The sequence below is a fragment of the Buteo buteo genome, chromosome 25, assembly GCF_964188355.1.
Source record: "Buteo buteo chromosome 25, bButBut1.hap1.1, whole genome shotgun sequence".
NCBI lineage: Eukaryota > Metazoa > Chordata > Aves > Accipitriformes > Accipitridae > Buteo > Buteo buteo.
The window spans coordinates 16,422,724-16,444,054 of record NC_134195.1 but is presented as its reverse complement, the minus strand read 5'-3'; positions in this window follow the sequence as shown (position 1 = coordinate 16,444,054).

Genomic DNA, 21,331 nt, shown 5'->3' with positions numbered 1-21,331 from the left:
TCCTCAAAAGTCTATCCTGAACTACTTTATACAGGCCAGCATGAAAATAAGGAAGTGTCATACCTGTTTATGGTCCTGCATGGTGGCATACTTCATCCTAAAGTTCTGAGAGCACTTTGTAACTTCAGGTTCATGTTTGTACATGACACTTTCTGTGGCACTGCCAACCTTCTGTATCGAAATGCAAGAATACCTTTGCTCAGCTCAGATGCAGCATCCATTGCCGTATCCTTCCAAGGTAGTACACCTCAACCAGTTTTACCTCACACCAAATTTACAATGGATTAACACTTTGTCAGAGTGTGTGACACTTGTGTGGCACTTTGTAGCTTAGGACACATGAGGAACGCTGACACATGGTAGTAACACAAAGAGTCTTTTCAGTTGTATCAATTTTATATGTTGCCCAATACAACTTCAGTTCCATCTCTGAAATATTATTACCACTTTTTTTTTTAGTAAAACTGTTTTCTGTTTTAGTCATCCTCCGTGGATGAATAAGTAGTAATTTATTCTGCTGTTTCATTTTTTAAACCCTGCTGTTAGGATACTTCAACTTTTTAACTCATAAGTCCTGAGCAGATAAAATTTCATATTTGCTATGTGTGACTTGGGTACAGGCAGCAGCCTTTCCCTGAGGATTACATAGGAGCTCACCTGTGACTGTAAAAGAGCTCCAGGCTGTGAGATGTATTGGTGATTCGGTAGATCAGTATCACTGTCTGGGTGCCAAGGCCAAAGTAACCATTTGCCATTCCAGGTAAACTCTACACTTTCCATGCATGCTACCCAAACTCAGTCCTCCGGGTCTTGCTAAGAGCAGAAGAAATGATTGTTCCTCTGTTGTATGTGATTTGACCTCTCCTCTACTGATGTATTGTAGCATATTAATAATTTGGCATGAGGAGAATCAAGGTTTTTTATAAGGAAGTACAAGCGAATGATTGCCACCAAATGCATTTTGTGGTTTATCTTTGTCCATGGGGAAGAAACAAGTGGCAGAGTTTTGCCTGTCTAGCTGTAATGTCTGAAGACTGTTGAGTTAGGTGGACTTAAAACACCGCAAATTGCTACAAGACAATGTTGACTTTTGAATGTAGGAAATGTATAGAAGAATAAAAAAAATTGCAAGGATGCACACAAAATCTAAGGATGAGAGAAGTCAAACCACTTGCAGGGAAATGTTATCTAGGGCATGACCTCTGCTTAATTTCAGTGATATAAAAGTGGTGATGTTTGCGAGGGCTTTTCAGTTCTTACTAGCTACAGTTTCGGATATGTTATAGAAAGTATAGTAGCATGGCTGTGGTCAGGTTTTGTGGTGGAAGAAATGGTATGTGTCAGGGTAAAATAACTAAGCGCGGAAAGTCTTCTATAGTATGTGACTTGGGTAACTGGAGCTTCTCTTCCATCATCTCTGAGACTGTAAGAAACCTGTCTATGCTAATATGATATTATTACCTCTTAAACTAACCTGCAACTATAATAAGTAATCAGTAATTAAATAAGCAATAAGTAAACAAGTCTTCTCATGTTTATGAAATCACATAAAACCAGGATTACTGAGCAAAAGCATTTAGCAATCTGCACAAACTGTGGGGACATGCACAATATTCCTCATAGCTAAGATTGAAACAAATCAGTAGCGGTGGATATTAATTCAAAGGTGCCTTTTGTTTTCTTATTGGTAACCTAAATGGTAGGGTTTCTTCCTGTTTATACGGTTGCTGCTTTGTTGGAAACACCATCAAAAGAAGTCTCTTTGAAGACTTCAATGCTATACTTTATTAGAGAATCCTTTTCTCTGTCCAATGCGAGAAAAATAACACGTGCTAGGAGTATACATTGCTGCAATGCACACTGAAAAACTCATGTAACAATTCTGAATGCAGCAGCTCCATAATAGCGTGACCCCATTGAAATCAGTGCAGTGGCGAATTAGGCAGCAGTAGTAAACTACAATAACACCATATTGGTTTTGGCTCTGGAATGTAAAAGTGTCGAATAAGCTGCAAGTCAAGAGACATACTCTGCAAACAAAAACATTAGGATGGACTCAGGGGCTGAGATATATCATGGCTGATTTATAATGGAAGACTTCCACAGGTGGAGCTGTATCCAATCTTTCTCTCCCTGGAATCCATAGAAAGTAAGTTAAAAGCATGACCTGACACATAGCTGGAACCAAACAGCAAGTCATAGTATTCCTATACTTCTGAGGACTGCAAACTGACCGTTAGTAGCTTGCTGGATGTTGACACAACAGAGGCATACAGTTAACCTCCTGTGTAAACTGTATCAGTTAATTCTTATTTAACGTGAGAAAGCAGTCTCACAAAGAGACAAAAAAGCATAGCTTGATTTTTTTTTTTTACCATTAGTGATGGTAGTAAGTTATAGTTTGCAAAGAAAAGCAAGAATCAGTGACTGTATAGTGGCTGTACTAATTTGGCAGCAAAAGGTGTGGCAGAGGAATTTTATTTATATGCCTGGAGTGTGTTGTTGCCAATAATCTGCCTAGTGTGTTTGCACCTAGGGCATCTTCCTCATTATTAGAAAAGTGCTTTTCTGCCAGCCTGCCTTTACAGTCACTTTATCACCATGCTCAGCCATTTTCTAATGCTGTTTGATTTCATCTGTGTGAATTTAAACTCTGGATGGTGTTGTCACACTAAGCTTTGCAAATCTTTTTTGGATGGCAAGAAAATTCTGCAGCATTAAACTATTTATAGTAAAAGGGGGTTTTAGCTCTTGTAATTTTTTGTGAACAGGTTTTTTATCTTTTATCTTTAGCACAAACCTATCCCTCATGCTAATGCTCACAATTTCTCTTGTCAAACTAAAGATATCCAGCAAGATCTTTTTGTTAGAAGCACAAAAAGCACACACTTTCATATAGAAATGCTTTCACAAACCAAATCTTTATCCTGTTTTTGAAGAGAATTCCCATTCTTTTTCACTCCATGAGAAACAGAAAGATTTTAAAATATGCCTTGTTTATTTTTTGCTAAGAGATATGACAGCACACTTGGACATTTCCAATTTCTTTCTTCAGCCTTTTAACTAACTTGCTGGAGTCTAGAAACTCCTGTTTTCTATTCTTACCAAAGTGTTCTCATGACCAAAAATGTCACTTAGATATTCCTTCAGAATGTCAATAACTATGTAACATTGACTCTTTCACACCTGAACCTTCCCACACCATTTTGCTAATATAACAATGGCCTCTTCTGTGCAAAAGTCTATTTTAAGTTGTGGCTATTTTCAGCTTAAAGCCTCCTACAACAGCTGCTGTGGAGGAGTCCATGTTAAAAAAAAATCAAATTAAAAAAAAAAAAATCTGATGAAACTGTTGTTACAATTTCCTATATCTATATCATAACATTGTCATGAAGTGTTTCTTAATTTTATCCCTCAGCATGTAACAGAAGAAACGTGGTCAAAAAGTCTGACTCCCTGAACATGGGCTTATGTCATACTAGGGAAGATTTTGAAAGACACAGAAATGACTCCTGCTTATAGAAACTGGGCAACAAAGCAGATTCTTCTTTCTTTATTCCCAGGAGCCGAGAAGGGATGGGGTGAAGTTGAAGGCCCAGCATCTGCTGTCCCCTGCGGCAGGCTGTGCTCGTGGGGAGACACAGTGACCCCCATGTTGGAAAGATGAAAAGCTGCCTGGCAGAGAAAGACCTGGGGGTGCTGGTCGACAGCGGCTGAATACAAGCCAGCAGTGTGCCCAGGTGGCCAAGAAGGCCAACGGCATCCTGGCCTGTATCAGAAATGGTGTGGCCAGCAGGAGCAGGGAGGTGATCGTCCCCCTGTACTGGGCACTGGTGAGGCCGCACCTCGAGTCCTGTGTTCAGTTTTGGGCCCCTCGCTACAGGAAAGACATGGAGGTGCTGGAGCGTGTCCAGAGAAGGGCAACCGAGCTGGTGAGGGGCCTGGAGCACAAGTCTGATGAGGAGCGGCTGAGGGAACTGGGGCTGTTTGGTCTGGAGAAGAGGAGGCTGAGGGGAGACCTGATCGCTCTCTACAACTGCCTGAAAGGAGGTTGTGGTGAGGTGGGTGCTGGTCTCTTCTGTCAAGTAGCAAGTGATAGGACAAGAGGAAATGGCCTCAAGTTGCAGCAAAGGAGGTTTAGGTTGGATATTAGGAAAAATTTCTTTACTGAGAGGGTTTTTAGGCATTGGAACAGGCTGCCCAGGGAAGTGGTGGTGTCACCATCCCTGGAGGTATTCAAAAAGCACGTAGACGAGGTACTCCATAACATGATTTAGTGGGCATGGATGATGGTTGGATTTGAAGGTCTTGAAGGTCTTTTCCAACCTAAATGACTCTATGATTCTATGATTCTATGGTCCCCAGGGCCCACAGGGCAGAACCAGGTCGCACATAGCCACAGTGACTCTGCAGCGCCAAACACCTCCATGGATCCCACGTGGGGCGCGTATGCCAAATATCTCTGCTCAAAGTAGCATTAATCTTCACCCATACTGTGCAAAGGTGTTGAGCAATAAAAGACAGCCTGAAAGAGAGAGAGGAAAAAAAAAGATCTTGGATCAAGGAATTTCAAGGCGATTGCTGCTAGTGTTCAGCCACACGAGGTGCTGCCGTTGGTCTGGTAATGAAGTCCTGGGGGTACTTCTTTTCCCAGGACCCACTCTACCCCCATGGCTGCCTTGTCCTCCCACAGGTATTTATGTACTGCTGTCATTCGCACCACCTTTGTTTTCTGCTTCTGAACACATTGAATTGAATGAGTAATTATCATGTCTGAAATTTGCCACGAGCCTTATCTTTCTATTCCTTGTGCTCCCAGGTTTGCATGGGTACCCAAGGCTCCCATTTTAGGAGTGAGTACCTTGGGTACCCATTTTAGGCACTTGATTTTTATATCCCTTTTTTATTTCTGAGTAGCTGCTTCTTCTGACTGCTCTTTATGGTCAGTGCGCCTAAAATGCTTTTTCTGTAATCAGCATTCCCTGTGAAACAGCTCTTGCATTCATAATACTGCACTTCTTTCCCTTTCCATTCTCCCTCCTCTTCTAAAGTTAACTCTCCTTGGTGCTTCATAACATATATTCTGGATGGCTTCTAAATACTTGAAAATATCTACATGCCTGAACTTATGTAAGACCTGGTGACACACACAGAATGCTGAATCATCGTTTCTAAAGCTACGCATAAAAAAGTCTGCTATGGACATTTTCTTTAAGGTTCCAGCCAGTCTTGACCAAAAAAAGATGCTGAGATGTTTGCGTGTGAATATCAGAATTCCATTTCCTCCCTGGACATGCCTGGTAGAGTAATTTTGGGATGAATTTGTTCCTCACACAATATGGGTGAATTTCATAGAACTAATGTAACTAATGTACTTAAGCTGCAAAATTCTATATTGTCCTGGTTTCAGCTGGGATAGAGTTAACTGTCTTCCTAGTAGCTGGTACAGTGCTATGCTTTGAGTTCAGTATGTGAAGAACATTGATAACACTGATGTTTTCGGTTGTTGCTCAGTAGTGTTTAGACTATAGTCAAGGATTTTTCAGCTTCTCATGCCCAGCCAGGGCACCTGACCCAAACTGGCCAACGGTGTATTCCATACCATGTGACGTCCCATCTAGTTTAGGAACTGGGAAGGGGGGGGCAGGGATTCGCCGCTCGGGGACTGGCTGGGTGTCGGTCGGCGGGTGGTGAGCAATTGCCCTGCGCATCATTTGTACATTTCAATCCTTTTATTACTACTGTTGTCATTTTATTAGTGTTATCATTATCATTATTAGTTTCTTCTTTTCTGTTCTATTAAACCGTTCTTATCTCAACCCAGGAGTTTTACTTCTTTTCCTGATTTTCTCCCCTATCCCACTGGATGGGGGGGGAGTGAGTGAGCGGCTGCGTGGTGCTTAGTTGCTGACTGGGGTTAAACCACGACATATATATTGGAATTTCATTTTGTGGCATAATTTCACAATATTACCCTACCCCCCCCCCCCCACTTTTTTCTCTTCCAAGGCTACACTATGTGAGATATACTTCAGTTTTATATGCTTTCTTGACATAGCATTTATGAATACAGGATGTGGAAGGTAACCCTAACTAAGGGCCTGAGGCCTTCAGCAAACTCCAGGATAACAACTGAGATCATGTCTCTCTGATTGTTGGCAGTGTATTTTTGGAACAGCAGCTAGGTTTGTAGTCTGTTCTTGTCTCGGTTCATTATTATTATATTTTTGGGTATGTAAACTATTATAATTTGAATCTAGAGGCCTATTTCAAGCGATAAAAGGATTTTTTTTATGCAGCTGACTTTATCGGTTTTACTACATATTAATGCTAAAATCTCTGAGAATTTGTATAGTTTACCTTCTGGAAATAGGTGGTAACTTTATGAATGACCATGTCCAATTATGGTGAGTCAGGATTTTGAGTAACTGTTTACTAAAATATACTATACTATATGTTCTTAGAACTGTAATTCATTCTCTAATAGTTGTAGTATATAGTTTTGACTAAAGACTTGACGTCACCAATAGTCAGAAAACCTAAATAGCCACCAACCTGTATAAATAAAGCTTATTTACTTATTTTAACCTAAACATAATGAATCTGGACTGCTGTGTTGCTCTAGCTCCATAAAGTGTACTAAATTCTGTTTCCTCACAGGATTCATGGACCTCATTGATATGGCGTGGCAGAACATATGTTAAGAGATTGCAAGCCAACGTTATAAAACATAATGAGTGACATGACTGTGGAATGTGCTGCTGCATTTGAGAACAGGTTGGCAGGTAACAGAGATAAAGGAGAGCAAGCTGACGTTTATCTGGGCTTGAAAAAAACTTTTGAGAAAGTCCATCACAGAAGATTGAAAAGGAATGCTAGTAGTCACCAGATAAGACGTAAAGACACGATTGATGATTGATATAGCGGGTCTGATTAATTTTTAAAACGCCCCACTGAACAGGAATAAAAGGGCACTTGGAAAACCAAAGTGTTCTAAGAATGCTGTGGTGGGACAAAATTTGCCAAGGACAGAAAATCATTTTATGTTATTTATAGTCAAAGAAGGTGGTCAAGAATAGATCTCTCAGATAATAAAATATGGAGTCTTTTTGTATGTTTCTTTCTTTCTCTCTTTCTTTCTCTACCAAATAGAAAATTATATAAGAAAATAAGCAAATAGCGAAAAAAAATGTGTTTCAGTGGAAGCTGTAATTTTGGTGCCTGGTCTTTTAAAAGGTTAATATATGTCACCAGATGATTCTGTTTAGGGAAATACATCAGAAAGGCTGTGCATCTGTTATTGATAGGACGATACTAATCTACTCAGTAAATATTGAGAAGAAATACTGTAGATTCAGACTTGGGTTATTTGTTTCTTCAGAGGAAAAGTCTATGTAGTGTTTTCATGGGGACCTCACACACACTCTTCACAACAACAATTTTGGGCTCTAGAAGAGCTGAGTTGTGAAAACAGTCATTCCAGTCAAGTTTTCTCTTGGAGTGAGAAAATGTGCTGAGCCAATCTTTGGTTCTACTAATGTCAAGGGAGAATTATCCCATCGCTTTCAACAGGAACAGGACTTAGCCTCATGTGTTTATAGATCAGAAATCCCTTAAACAAACACTGCATCATATTTACACAGATCGCTAATCCACTTCTCTGAACCAAAACACAATTCCACTTTCCTTTTATGTTTGCTCCTTTCTCAAGCACGAGCAGCATTACAGAAGTTAGCAAACAATGTCATTCTGTTCACAGTAAACATGCTCTATTTTCAGAAAGAATGACTGCAAAAACGTCATCCTTGCTTTTTATCTCTGAATATGCCAAAACAAAGTTTGAGAGCAGCTGAATAAGCAAAAGCTTACATCCATTTCATTTATTCCTATTCAGTAAGTTGTACTGGATGCAAAATGTGGTTGTTCCATTTAATATTTGTTCTTAATCATTTCAGGTCACAAAAGATGACATGTACTTCATCTTTTACTTTAAGTAGCCTATATCGTAATATTACAGTAATCACAGTTTTTGGCTACTTTTTTGATACTCTCTGAATTTCTTTTCCTGAGATAGCATAACCCAGAGTTTTAATAAACCACTTATCAGTTGAGGAATATTTCAGCTTTTGGGAAAAAAAAAAAAAAAAAGGCATTTTCTCTAGGAGCAGAAATGAAGATTTTGTGAAGCTCTTTGCCTTTTTTATAAATAACTTTGCCTTATGTGATCACAAAAGGACCTTGTGACATAGCCAGTTTAATTGATGTTTTAGTAATTTCCCGTGCAGCCATATAATTTCCACAAATAACTGTATCTACAAAGATTTCCACCAGAGCCCTTTAGAAATCACCTTCTTCTCTGCAGTCTCTCCAGTGCCTCTCACTCCCTTTTGTATGACATTTGTTGAGTGTAGTATACTAAGAATATTTTTTTTGTTGCTTACTTAGTTTTTATTCCAGTGAAACTTTATCAATTTACTGGCATTAGTTAATTGAATCTCTCACACCTCACAAGTCAAGCCTGTGCTTAAGTGATTTAAAGATATTGACCACAATAAAACTGCATTAATTTTATTTGATTGGGCAGAGTAAGTATTTATATATTAATCTGTGGTCCCTTTTTTCTAAAGGCCCTCTTTAAATGTAGCTAATCACATCCAGGAGACACTTGTTTAATTCCCTGGCCAGAATTAAGGCAAAATTTTTACTCTCATTAGTCTCTACCCTTTAAGTTCCATATAAAATATCTCATGGTTTATCTGGCTCCGGCACCTCAGCAGCAGCAACTGATAGGAAATGGAGTTCTTAGTCATTAAAACTCTCATTTCTTTAACTGAGTATAAATGTCAGAAAACCTCATGTGTATATGTGTATGCCTATGTATGTGTGTATTTATGTGTAAGAAGACATAAAAGTTGATTTTTGCACTGCAAAATAAGAGACCTAGAGTCATACATTTAATTTCATCATTTTTTCAGCAATGTCTAGGCAATCCATTTATCTGCACTCATCTACAACTTGGTCCTGGTTTCTGTAAGTGTTTAGCATAGATTAAACACAAGCGTTTGAGTAGGCATTCGACATCAATCCACTCTTTTTCCTCATTCTCACAATTTTCCTCATTAACCTCCCACTTCTAGTAAGTGGTAAAGAAATGCAGGAAATCTTAGTGTAAATCAGAATTAAAGGAAAGATTCTCCTTGTAAGGTTATTTTCTTTCTAGTTTTTGCCATAGCTAAAACTAGTAACAGAAACAGGCAAAAGATTGTTATCTAATCATTGACCTGGAAGACTTTTCTGACAAAGTTATGGATTTTCCACGTTACTCATTCTCACTCATTCCTACAATCCTATATAATCTGATGTTTGTCACTGATTTTACGTAAAGCAGGAATAGCCTTACAGTCTTCAAGTAGAAATAGTCTTGCTGTGGAAACAACTGTGATAGTGAAAGCTGGACTAGGATGGATATCGATGAAGAGAGCAGAGATTTGCACTGATGCAGCAGAGAATGACAAAATGAGGGAAGCAGAATTGCAGTTACTAGTACTTGAAGTTCAACGATTATGGCAAAAATTAGTAGAAAAGTCCCATTGAACAGAGACTATTTCTGCCATGTGGGTGGCTGAAATATTAAAAATGTTTTAAAAGATGAAGCGCTGAGCATCTGTGATCCCCAAACACGTATTCTTCTTCCCTTTGTAGCCATTCCTCTGGAGTCCCTCTCCTCTGCAGAATCTCGTTTAAATCAGAGGACTGACTTGAGCTGTTGTGTATCTGAAGATGTCAGTGGTGTATGACCGTCAGTTACAACACATTGACTCCACTGGGATTTGCACATATGATGCATTTTGACCTTTGAGTATTATTTACAAAAAAAAATCTTTGAAACCTATCATCCCCTTTGTTTATAGCTTGCCCTTTCAGAGGCTTTCGGTCTGCTTCACCTTGATTCAAACTCTGGTTTTATTTCTTAGTGAAACAGAAAAATTCCCACCTAGATCATATAAAATGTTTACTTAATCCTGGATGTTTTCCTCATTAAGCAAATGAATATTTTGACATTGTGTGAAACAAAACCATGACTTTTTTCTTAAGGAAAAAGATTAAAAAATTATTTCAAGAGTGTCACTAGTCCCTTTGTTTTCTCCCATTCAAGTTATCCTCCAAATTGATATGAGATGAATCAGCAAGTAGTTTTGGTCCTGACTAAAATGACATTTTGGTTCAATTTGGTTCATTTCTCTACTGAGTGAAAGAAATTTGCCCGTGCCTACAACTTCAATCTTTATAAACACTCCTGCTGTGTTTTTTTTGTTTGTTTATTTTTCTCTACTGACATTTACAAAATCAAAATCAGTCAATGCAGTTTTACTGGTAAATACTTAAAAGGAGCTTTGTCTTATATTCCCAATGTGATGAATCAGATGCATGAGACTCAGTCTCCAATTAAGAACTACAGTGACCACCACCAACTAATGACATTGTCCTTATTTTTTATATTGACATTTTTTCTTAATTCTTAACCTCTCAGGGGGTAAAATCAGTTCATTGTAACAGAAAACTCTGCCTTCATTCAGGATTGATGATGTGGAGGGAGGAATTTGAGACAAGGCTGTAGCACTGCTCCCGTGCCACTACTCCTCTTGTGCTTCATTGCACAGTATGTTGCGTTACTTGACTTTGCATAAATGCAGCTCAGGGGAATTGCGCTATAGTCACCCTGCAGGGCTACTTGTTTTTTGGTACCAGGTCAATGGGACAACTTTTCCAGGGTACACAGAGATATCCCAGTGTGCTAAGTTGAACGGAAGCCAGACAAGGCTTCTTTAATTTGAGGGAAAACCAGCACAGATAGCTTGAATCGCCCTAGAAAATCACATTCAGAAAGCATACTGGTATGCTGTGGAACTTTTGTTTCAGATAGTATTAGCCAAACATAATTCTAGGCATGTTTTTATTTTTACTTGGTTACTGTGAAATCCCAATGACAAATTATATGACACAATGAGAAGCAGTATAGTGAAAATTTGAATAAGATTTTGAGGTCTGGCTGTAGTGCTGTGTAAGCTGAATTAACTGAATTTAATAATTTAGAGAAGTGTTTTATTTCAGATGCACAGAGATTTCTGTTGTTCTGTGCCCCTTCAGCCCGTGTCAGCACACAAATATATGAACTTTTACAGCCTTCAGCGTGTCCTTTCACAGTCCTCTGGCTTCCGAGCTGATAACCAGCATAGTGTCCCACAGTGCAGCGCAAGGGAGACGGTAGGGTTGAAGTCGATAGCAGGATGCAGTGCCTGCATTTATGTATTTGGATGGGAGGTCGAGTAAAATCTTGAGTTTATATATCCTTAAAATGCTTGACCTGAGGTGAAAAAAAAGCACTTTCCCTGTTTCTAAAGCTGGCACAGATAAACCTTCTCCTGCTGGACTGCTGAGGCTTACTACTGCTAGACTAAAGACGTCCTTTCAGGCAGATGTACCACACTGTTAGTAACGTGCAAACTTCACAACTGTCATTTTGCATAAACCATTTCCTTCCACAAAAGGAAATGTAAGTGTTATGCTTATGATATGAGGGCTGGCAAATCTTCAAAACCCTATCTGCTTACATATGCCAAGGTCTATATTTCAGAACAAAAGAGATTGTGTAAAGCTGAGATACAATTGATGAATTTCTTATTGAAATGGACTGGCAAGCTCTTAATAGTAACAAATAAATTGAATTTTTATAAAAAGGTCTACGATTGTTAAAGGACAAAATCTTGCTCGAGAGTCGTGGGCGTATTAAATTCAGCAGACCAGCAATTTCAAAGTGTTCAAACACATAAAGCAGCTTTTGTGATATGTTTCACTGATGCCAAGTAGCTTATTTACTTCTGTGTTTGGGCTTCAATGACTTCATATGAAAGGGAGGAGAAATGGGATTTTATGCAGCATGTAATAACTCCTATACAGGGAGCAGACTGATTTTAATGACACTTCTTTAATATTGCAGGTAGCCCAATCAATTCTGTTGAAACTGCTTTTGTATCTATCAAAGAACTAAGTTTTTATTCAGTGTCTTATATATTCATTTTTGTAGATCGTAAAGCAGCATGGCTGTTTTGCACTGAGGGTGAAGCCTAGCCACCAAACGACTTCATCAAGGGGTGAAAAAAATGCTAATCTATGGTATGGTAAATGAGCTGATCTGGAGATTTCACTTCTCTGGCTATTGTTTGAGACAGGTTATATACTTCTGTGCTGTATTGTACTTGTCTGTACAGATGGCCAGAGTCAAGTGCAATACTCTCATTGCCCTCCCTGGTGTGTATTGCCTGCTGCTCTGCTTCTTCGTACAGGTTGTAAATGTCTTTACAAGTAATGTTGATTCTGCCTTGCAAAGGTCCCATAGGCCTGGACATCACAAATGTTCTCAGCACCTGTGCTGGGATCGTAGTTGCTCTTGGATTCCTTTATGCTGAAGGAAAAAGATCAGATCCTCCGAAGGGCAATTCAAGACTTTGGTGAGCTTAATTATATTCTCACTGTGCTTATATTTTTCTATGCATTGCACTATAGGACCCCTTAGAGACCCGATCCCTTAGAGAGTTCTTTGGTGCATAGGACCCAGGCTTTCAAGGGATTTAAATGTAGTCATGGTGACTTGAGATGTAGTTAAGCATCCAGATGGATTTTCAAGAATGCTGAAAAACTGCCTTGCAGGGTGCGTCTGTCTGTATGTCTTTTATGCCTAATTATCCTTAAAAAATTTATCTACTTCCTATAAAATGCTCATTTATTTATAGTTGTTTCTGGAAATAGGTGATTTGTCTGTACAGAGCTGCAAGAACAGCTTCACGGGTACATTGGATTAATTACCTCCTTGATTATAGTATGTATTTATAGATGGAAAGGCAGTGGATTTAAGAAAGATCTAGTGATAAGAAAGTCATTGATTCTATTTCAGTTGTTCATCAGAGGGCTCAAAAATAAATATCTTGTTTAAAAGGAAGCTTACTGAAGGTCTGCACAGCCTGGTCCCTGGGAAGTTTCTCTTTCTGTCAGACCCAGGGTGTGCAAAGAAACACTCTGTTGATGGGACTACATCAGTCTCCATCTTATCTATGAAGCCTCGATGTGTTGCACCTTGCTGCCTTCTCCCCTCAGGAGGAGCGGTTGCTCCCCAGGAAAGGAGGAATTTCCCGTATTCTGGCCCCCTCCCTCCAGCAGGATCCATCTGAACTTATCATAGGTCTTAAAGGAAGACAGCAAACAAAATGAGAAAGAGCATGAAAAATAATGCATCAACCACCACATGGAGCCATGAAATCCTTTTCTGTAAAACAGCATTAACTTTTTCCCCAAAAGGAGAAGTGAAGGGGTAAAAACCTACAATGTTTAACCATACAAAATTAAACTCTAGAGAGAAAAGACCATATTCCACAGGTCTTATTGGTGGAAACAATTATAGTTATATTGATAGGAAAGAATTTCAGCTGGACAATCATCTGACAGAAAATCAATGAATTAAATTTAAAATATTTTGTGGAAAGCTATTTATTTCAAATAATTTATTATAAGAATTTTATTTAATATGATTCATTAATATTTTAGTGATGTTTGTATTTATCAAATCAAAGTTTTAAATATTACTAAAATGATGTATTTTATTTTTGCAAATTGAAATGAAAGTGTTTTCACCATGAGGAGAATCGAGCAGCGGAGCAGGTTGCTCCAGGAGTTTGTGTAGTCTCCTTCTCTGGAGGTTTTCAAGACTCGACTGGAGAAAGGCCTGAGCAGCGTGGTCTGACCCCAGAGCTGGTCTTGCTTTGAGCCAGGGTTGGGTGAGACCCCTGCTAAAGTCACTCCCAGACTGAATTATCCTGGATGGATACAGACATTTTGGGCAGGGACAGCAAGGAGGGGGAGCCACCTTGTGCGTGTGAGGGGAGCGTGGATGCGTGGAGCTTTGCCTTGGCACAGATGATAAGCCAGCTGAGCTTGTGAGTCAGGATTGTCAGGCAGACTAACATCAGGGATGTTGTGGGTGTCTGCTGTAGAGCACCTGGTTAGGAAGAAGAGGTTCTTCCTCAAGAACCTTCTTCCTGAAGAATGGGGAAAAAGCAGGATGACAACCTCGGATTTCAGAAGATCAAACTTTGCCCTGTTCATGCGTCTTCTTGGAAGAATCGCATGAGAGAGCACCCTGGAGAGAAGAGGGATCCAGAAGAGCTGGCTGATATTCAACAATCACCTTGTCCAAGTTCAAGAATAGTCTGTCCCGATGAGCAGGGGATCAAGTAAATTTGTCAGGAGGCCTGCATAGATGAACAAGGGTCTTACGACAAAATTCAGACAAGGAAGTGTACAAGAGGTGGAAAAATGGACAAATGATCTGGGATGAATACAGAAACATTGTCTGAGCAGGGATGGAGTTAAGAAAGCCAAAACCCACCTGAACCTGCCAAGGCGCTTGAAGGGAAATAAATGTTTCTACAGATATATCAGCAGCAAAAGAAAGGTTAGGAAGAATGTGGCCTACAAGTGAATGTGCAGGGGTACTGGTGACAAAGGACATGGAGAAGGCCAAGGTACTCAATGTCTTCCTCGACTCAGTCTTTACTGGTAAGACTGGCTTTCAGGAACATTTAAACTGGACAGACATAAGTGCTGAGGGAGTTGACTGATGTCACTGAGAGGCCATTCTCTATTATCTATGAAAGGTAAAGGTGATTGGGAGAGGTTGCTGAGGACTAGAAGAAAGCAAATGTTGTCCCTACCTTCAAGAAGGCAAAGAAGGAGGATTCAGGGAACTACAGGCCTGTCAGCCTCACCTCAGTCTCTGGGAACGTGATGGACCAAATTCTTCTGGAAATTATTTCCAGACCCATGAAGGACAAGAAGGTGATTGGGAGTCATCAGCATGGATTTACAAAGGGGAAATCTTGCTCAATCAACCTGGTAGCTTTCTGTGATGAGATGACTGGCTTTGGTGGGTGAAAGGAGAGCAGTGGGTATTGTTCATCTTGTCTTTAGCAAGGTTTTTGACACCATCTCCAGTAACATCATCATAGACAAACTGATAAAGTACAGGCTAGATAAAGAGATGGCGAGGTGGATTACAAACTGAATTGCTGGCATCGAAGGTTTGTAATCAGCAGCCATCTGAGGCCAGTCACTAGTGGCATACCCCAGGGGTCATTGCTGGGGTAACGTTTAACATTGTTTAACATCTTCGTTCATGATTTGGATGATGTGTCTGTGTGCACTCTCAGCAGATTAATCAAAACTGGGAGGAGTGGTTGATACACCAGATGGTTGTGCTGCCCGGACAGACAGGCCTTGGAGAACTGAGCAGACCAGCATCTTGCAAAGTTCAGCCAGAGGTAATGTCAAGTCCTTCACCTGAGCAGGGACAACCCAGGCACCAGTACAGGTTGGGTGCTGACTGGCTGGAAAGGAGCTCTACAAGAGAAGGACCTGGGCGTCCTGGTGGACAGCAAGCTGACCAGGAGTGAGTGATGTGCCCTTGCAGCAAAGGCAGCCAACAGTACCCTGGGCTGCATTAGGAGGTGCATGGCCAGCACGTTGAGGGAGGTGATCTTTCCCCTTTCCTCAGCACTGGTGAGACACATCTGGACTGCTGTGTCCAGTTCTAGGCTCCCCAGTATGAGAGACATGGACTTACTGGAGAGAGTCCAGTAAAAAGATGATTAAGGGACTGGAGCACCTCTCCTGTGAGGAAAGGCTGAAAGGGCTGGGACTGTTCAGCCTGGAGAAGAGAAGGCTGAGGGGGATGTCACTGAAATGTACAAATACCTGAAGGGAGGGAATATAGAAGATGGAGGCAGATTCTTCCCAGTGGTGCCCAGTGACAGGACCAGAGGCAATGGGCACAGCCTGAAACACAGGAGGTTCCCTCTGAGCATCACGGAACACTTTTTTACTGTGAGGGTGACCGAGCGCTGGAACAGGTTGCTCAGGGAGTTTGTGGAGTCTCCATCCTTGGAGGTATTCAAAACCTGACTGTACACAGCCAAGAGCAACCTGCTCTATCTGACCCTGCTCTGCAGGGGGTTGGACTAGACACCTCCTTAGCTGTCTTTCAACCTCAGCCATCCTGTGATCTCATAGTTCTAAAATTTAGTTATTACTGGAAATGTCAGCATTTTAAAATTTCCATCAGACATGGAATGATATCAAATTTGAAATGATTGGATTTTCCCCTGGGACAGAAAATTTGCCTTTCAAGCAGTCATCATTATGCAGTTTTAGTTGTGCATAACCACAGACACTTGAATCTTGAAGTATTTATCTGAAACATTGCTGATGCAAATTCACATACAATTAAAATAACAGATTTGCCCAAGGTGAGGGCAGGGGAAAGGAATGCATTTCTCCCACTTTTCCACAGCCCATCAAGAAGCATAATTTAGTTCATTCACCAGAGAAGTGGCTGAGCAACTATATGAAGCCTTTACCCACACCATGGCTGCATCCTGCCCTGAATCAGTAAGAAGAATGCTCAGATGATTGCTGAAGAGAAAAATAATGACAAAAATATGTTAAGCAAAAACATTACATGACATGCTGTTTGCACTCTACCTTGACAATTTACGAGGAGGAATTTAGGACTTCTGTGATGTCTTGGATTAACATTAATATACAACCTGGCTATCTTTCACAGGCAAAGCAGTTGATCAGGTGAAGGTGGAAAGGCAAAGGCAATGCTGTCATCTCCTCCTCTCACAGGGATTAGTTTCAAGGTTCCCTGGGGCCTCAGAGAACAGCAAGGTTATACAAAAAAATGAAAGCACAAAGACTTTCTGACAAGGAGGAAGCAAGGTCTTCTTTTTCCTATGAAACCCAAACCTAGTGCTGCATATTATTCAAGTAGCTTGAAAAGTCAGGATCCTGACTTCTAGCTTGATTTTTTATGTCATAACAGCTGCATGATAAACATACATATGTGGGTGCATTTCTGAAAAAGGATAGATGAATCCAGCCAAAGCAGACAAACCTTTCTTGAGGAAACTTAGAGAATTTAAAAGGAACTGAGAAAATGCTATAAAAATCTATCAACTATTTTATGCTTTTAACTGACCTATATAGTGTAACAAAGAATTTGTGTCATAGAAGACGCAATATGATTTTGTTACACAGAAAATATTATTCCATGTTTAAATATGTAACATTTTTGTAAGGAAGAAAACAAACAAGCAAATGACAAAACCCCAACCCAACAAATACTTCAATTTTGAAAATGTCCAAAGAAGTTAAAATCCCTTTTTTTTTAATATCCTCAAACAATTATAATTAAGTTCAGTAAGTTGTTACAACTGTTACCTTTTGCATTTTTTTAAATTTCATGAATCATAATACTGGAGGTAAATAACCCAAATTAATTAGCCAGAATACCTACACTATAGCACCAGCAGTCTCATATCAGCCCTCCAGAATGTAATTGCGTATTTCAAAAGGAAAAATAGAAAAAATCTGAACAACAAAAAAAGTCACATAATAAAGCTCTTCTGATGCAGATAAAATCAAGCTACAGTTATCAGTAATATTAGCAGAGCTCCCACTTAGCATGTTAAATTTTTGTATATGTGAATCAACAGTAGTTTCACCCTTAATTAAAGTAGGTATTGCAAAACACTTGGCCCTTTTCTCATTTATTCTTTTTATCTTATTCCATGTCTTTTCTGCTGAAGTATGGTGATTAATACAGCTACAGAAGTTTTGCCAGCATGATTTCTTAGATATTCTAATAACCCCCTGAGCCTGAATATGCTTTTCTTTTATAATCTATCAACTCCTGAAGTTTCAACAAATGTCTTGCCTTATTCAAAGCCTTTCTCCTATCTTCAAATGCTTTATAACAATTTCCTACCAGAGCTCTAGAGGGTTGCTTTTTTTTCTTAAATGTTACAGGAAAAGTACTTGATATATATACCACAAAGTCCCATTACAATCAGTAGCAGGAAACAAAATCCCCAAAAGAAAGAGCAGAGAAAAAGAGCAATCTTGATTTAGAAAATAGAAACCCCCCCAGCCAACCCAAACCTTCTGGCTGAAAGCTTTTTATTTGTTTGTTCATTTTTTTCCATTTATATTTATCACAGGGTAGTATCAAAGAGGAGGGATAGTATTTCATCGAAAACATGTTCCAGGTTTCATCTTACACATTTATGATTCTGTTAGCTTTACAAAGAGTGGTATTTAACTATCAGACTGCTTCCAGTGGAAAGAGAATTACAAACATCTTACTGGTCTTGTAAGGCATTTGTATTATACTTCTTTTCTTTCATGTCTTCCTCAATGAACTGTTTACAACTTGTTTAACTTCTGATATCTACCATGTGGTTTTCTACACTGTTAGTCATTAGGAAAAGATGTCATATCTATAACATAACTTATCCCAGACATCCTATGTAGACCAGACAAATAAAAGTGCCCGTTTATTTCCACTGAATCCCTACGTAAGGATTCTAATTTGATTAGCTCAGGTGTAAAACTAGAGGAGATAAATACCAGTCTCTGAGAACTGCTGCAGAAGTTTCATGCCTTCTTTCCTTCTCAAACTTGTTTTCTTTCTTCAGAGACTTTCTTCCCCTCAACCACTCAGTGTTCCCTGGATTATGATGATTCCTAGCTACCTCTCTAGTAAGAATCAAATTCATGCTAAGTGTTTCCAAACTGGTTTTTTTTTTTCTCCTCTGATTTTGTTTCTGTTTTATCTTCCCCGCCCCCAGTATGGAATATACTTTAGTGTTTTGATGTCTGAAGGGTCTTTCATCAGATCCTTGCATATCACATGAATGGTTTTCCACAAAGCTTTCAGTAATCTTTTCCTTATCATTACTCCATCATTCTTTTCCTTAAACAGCTACTTGTTTTCAACATTCGGTATGATGTTTCCCAGATATTTGTCTCCCCATCCTGTAACAATAAAATCGGTTTCTGTCTCTGCCCTGGGTTTCACCATCCTTTTAGGAATATTTCAACTCAAAACACTGGTGCTGCCTTCCATGCAGCAATTAGATATGTGTGTAAGTTTCCACAAAGCCAGATTATTGTCTATTCAATGTTTTCCATAAAACATTTCTTAGGTAGTCTCTGATAGACTTGTCAATGATTGAACAGAAGTGGTAGGATTTAATTTCATTCAACTATTGATGTTTACATCTGAGCTAGTTACCCTAAATGTTCTCTACAATCAATGGAGAAAAAAAATTACCGTGTAATTAAAGTGATCTGGTTTTGACAGCTGCCTTAGGATAAGATAAGTCATGTTCTAACAGTTCTTTTTTCTCTTTTTTCACTATAAAAAGATCTTGAGTGACTGGTTCAGATACAGATGTCTACACTGCAGAGAACCCTGTGGTGCTTTATCATAGAGAGCGATACCATCATGTTATTGCCTTCCATTGCTAGACCTCTTTGTGGTAACTGTTGCTGTCACTTGCCTTCGCTTGTAAACTCTTCAGATCAATGTAAAACAGAGGATAGTGGATGACAGGTTATGTTGGGTGTCTATATACAATACTGCATTATATGGTAAAGACTAACTGTAGCAAAAAAAATTAATAAAAATATTATTATAGTAGAATGGAAGAGAATGAGGAATTTGGAGTACTTTTTGTTTAGTTAGAAGACACTAATGTATTATTGTAACGAGGTTATTGGAAAAGTGTAGGTTAAGAAAAAAGTACTCAAATATTGCTGACAAAGGATGGCAGAAATAAGCAGCTAATAAATATTTTGTTCAAGTGATAGACCACTAACTTTGCAGAATTCTGGGGTTTGGCTTGGAATATATTAATCTTGATTAATGCTTTATATTTAGTACACGTCAGCAGACACAGCAAAAAAATGTTTATGAGGTGCCCATTGCCTGAATGCCTTCACGAGCATTTAAAGTTGATTTTTAAGTTCTTCCTTATTCATTTAGCACTACAGGTACAACTCCTTTTCTTATCTCAGAGCCTCAAATCCTGCCACAAGTTGTCCACACTCTCATATCTGCAGAGTAGGATTGAAATGATTCTAAGTCTTTTCATACTGTGCAAATAAAGTCTTCTAGGAATCAGTCTACCACATATTGGTATGTCCTGTTAGGGTTATCTCTGCTTACAGTAAGTAAATATGAAAGAAAGGTACAGAAGGGACAGAAGACCGGAATAAGAAACTACTGTTGATGAATTTTTGGCATTTGAAACACCTATTAAAATATGAAATCCACTTATAATAAAAAAGGAGGGATTACTACCAAAAGCAATCAAATCACGCATTAGTGTCATCACATACACTTAAGTTACAATTAATCATATTCTGATTAGTAGTTTTCCTAAATACTAATAAATTACAACTACAGAATTCTTAATCTAACAGCATGGAGCCCTACAGTTTCTGGAGGGTGACATTTAATTTGCTATAGTCAAAGGATTATAACATTTCTCTAATTCTCAGGTAGAGAGATTTTCATGCAATTAACTTCAGTGTCTTTCTCCACTCCTAGAATTACCAAGTAAATCTCTTTACAAAGAGGATAAACTGATGCATCCAATCATTAATAACAAAAGCGTATTTTTTATTAACATAAAATATTTTACACCGAAAAAGAGAAGTTGTGAAAGTGAAGTGCAACAAAACACATGAATCTTGTTGCTTCAGAGATCCAGCCTAATGTTTTTAAAAAAGAGTAAATAATCTAGCTGCTAGGTTCCAGTTCATTTCACATACAGTTTGACAGAGGAAAGCAAGATGCAGGATAGAATGGCAGATTTTGAAAACCAAATGAGAAAACATTTCCAGACTTGAGATGGAAGGTATAGCTTGTGGGAGAAAATCATCTGGGTAGATTTATTATATATTATATTGCTGAATCTAACTATGATCTTTATGGTCTCAGGGATAATGACCTCCTGTTTAATAAACCCAACAAAAAGACCAGAGACTCAAAACCTCAAGGTCAAGGAGAAAGGAAGAAGCTGTCACATTTGACACCAAAGATTGCGTCTTAGACTGGCTGACAATGAGATCAAAAGGGAACACCTGTCCAACAAAAAGCAGTTATTTAGCTGCTTGACAGCAAAAAATATCAGGGAAGTATTCAATCCATGTTTATTATAAAATATTTCTTTTTTCAAAATCATACCTCCCTTAATTAACTCCTATTAGAATAGATAAGCTAAAATTGTATTTTCTTTGTTTTGATAAAATACTCACTTTTCATTGTTTATTTGGTTGATTGTATTGTTTGATTTGAGCTACAATGCTCTATCAAGTCAATTCTGGTGATTTAATATTACTATTTAACAGTATTTGTAGGCACAGAGACAAA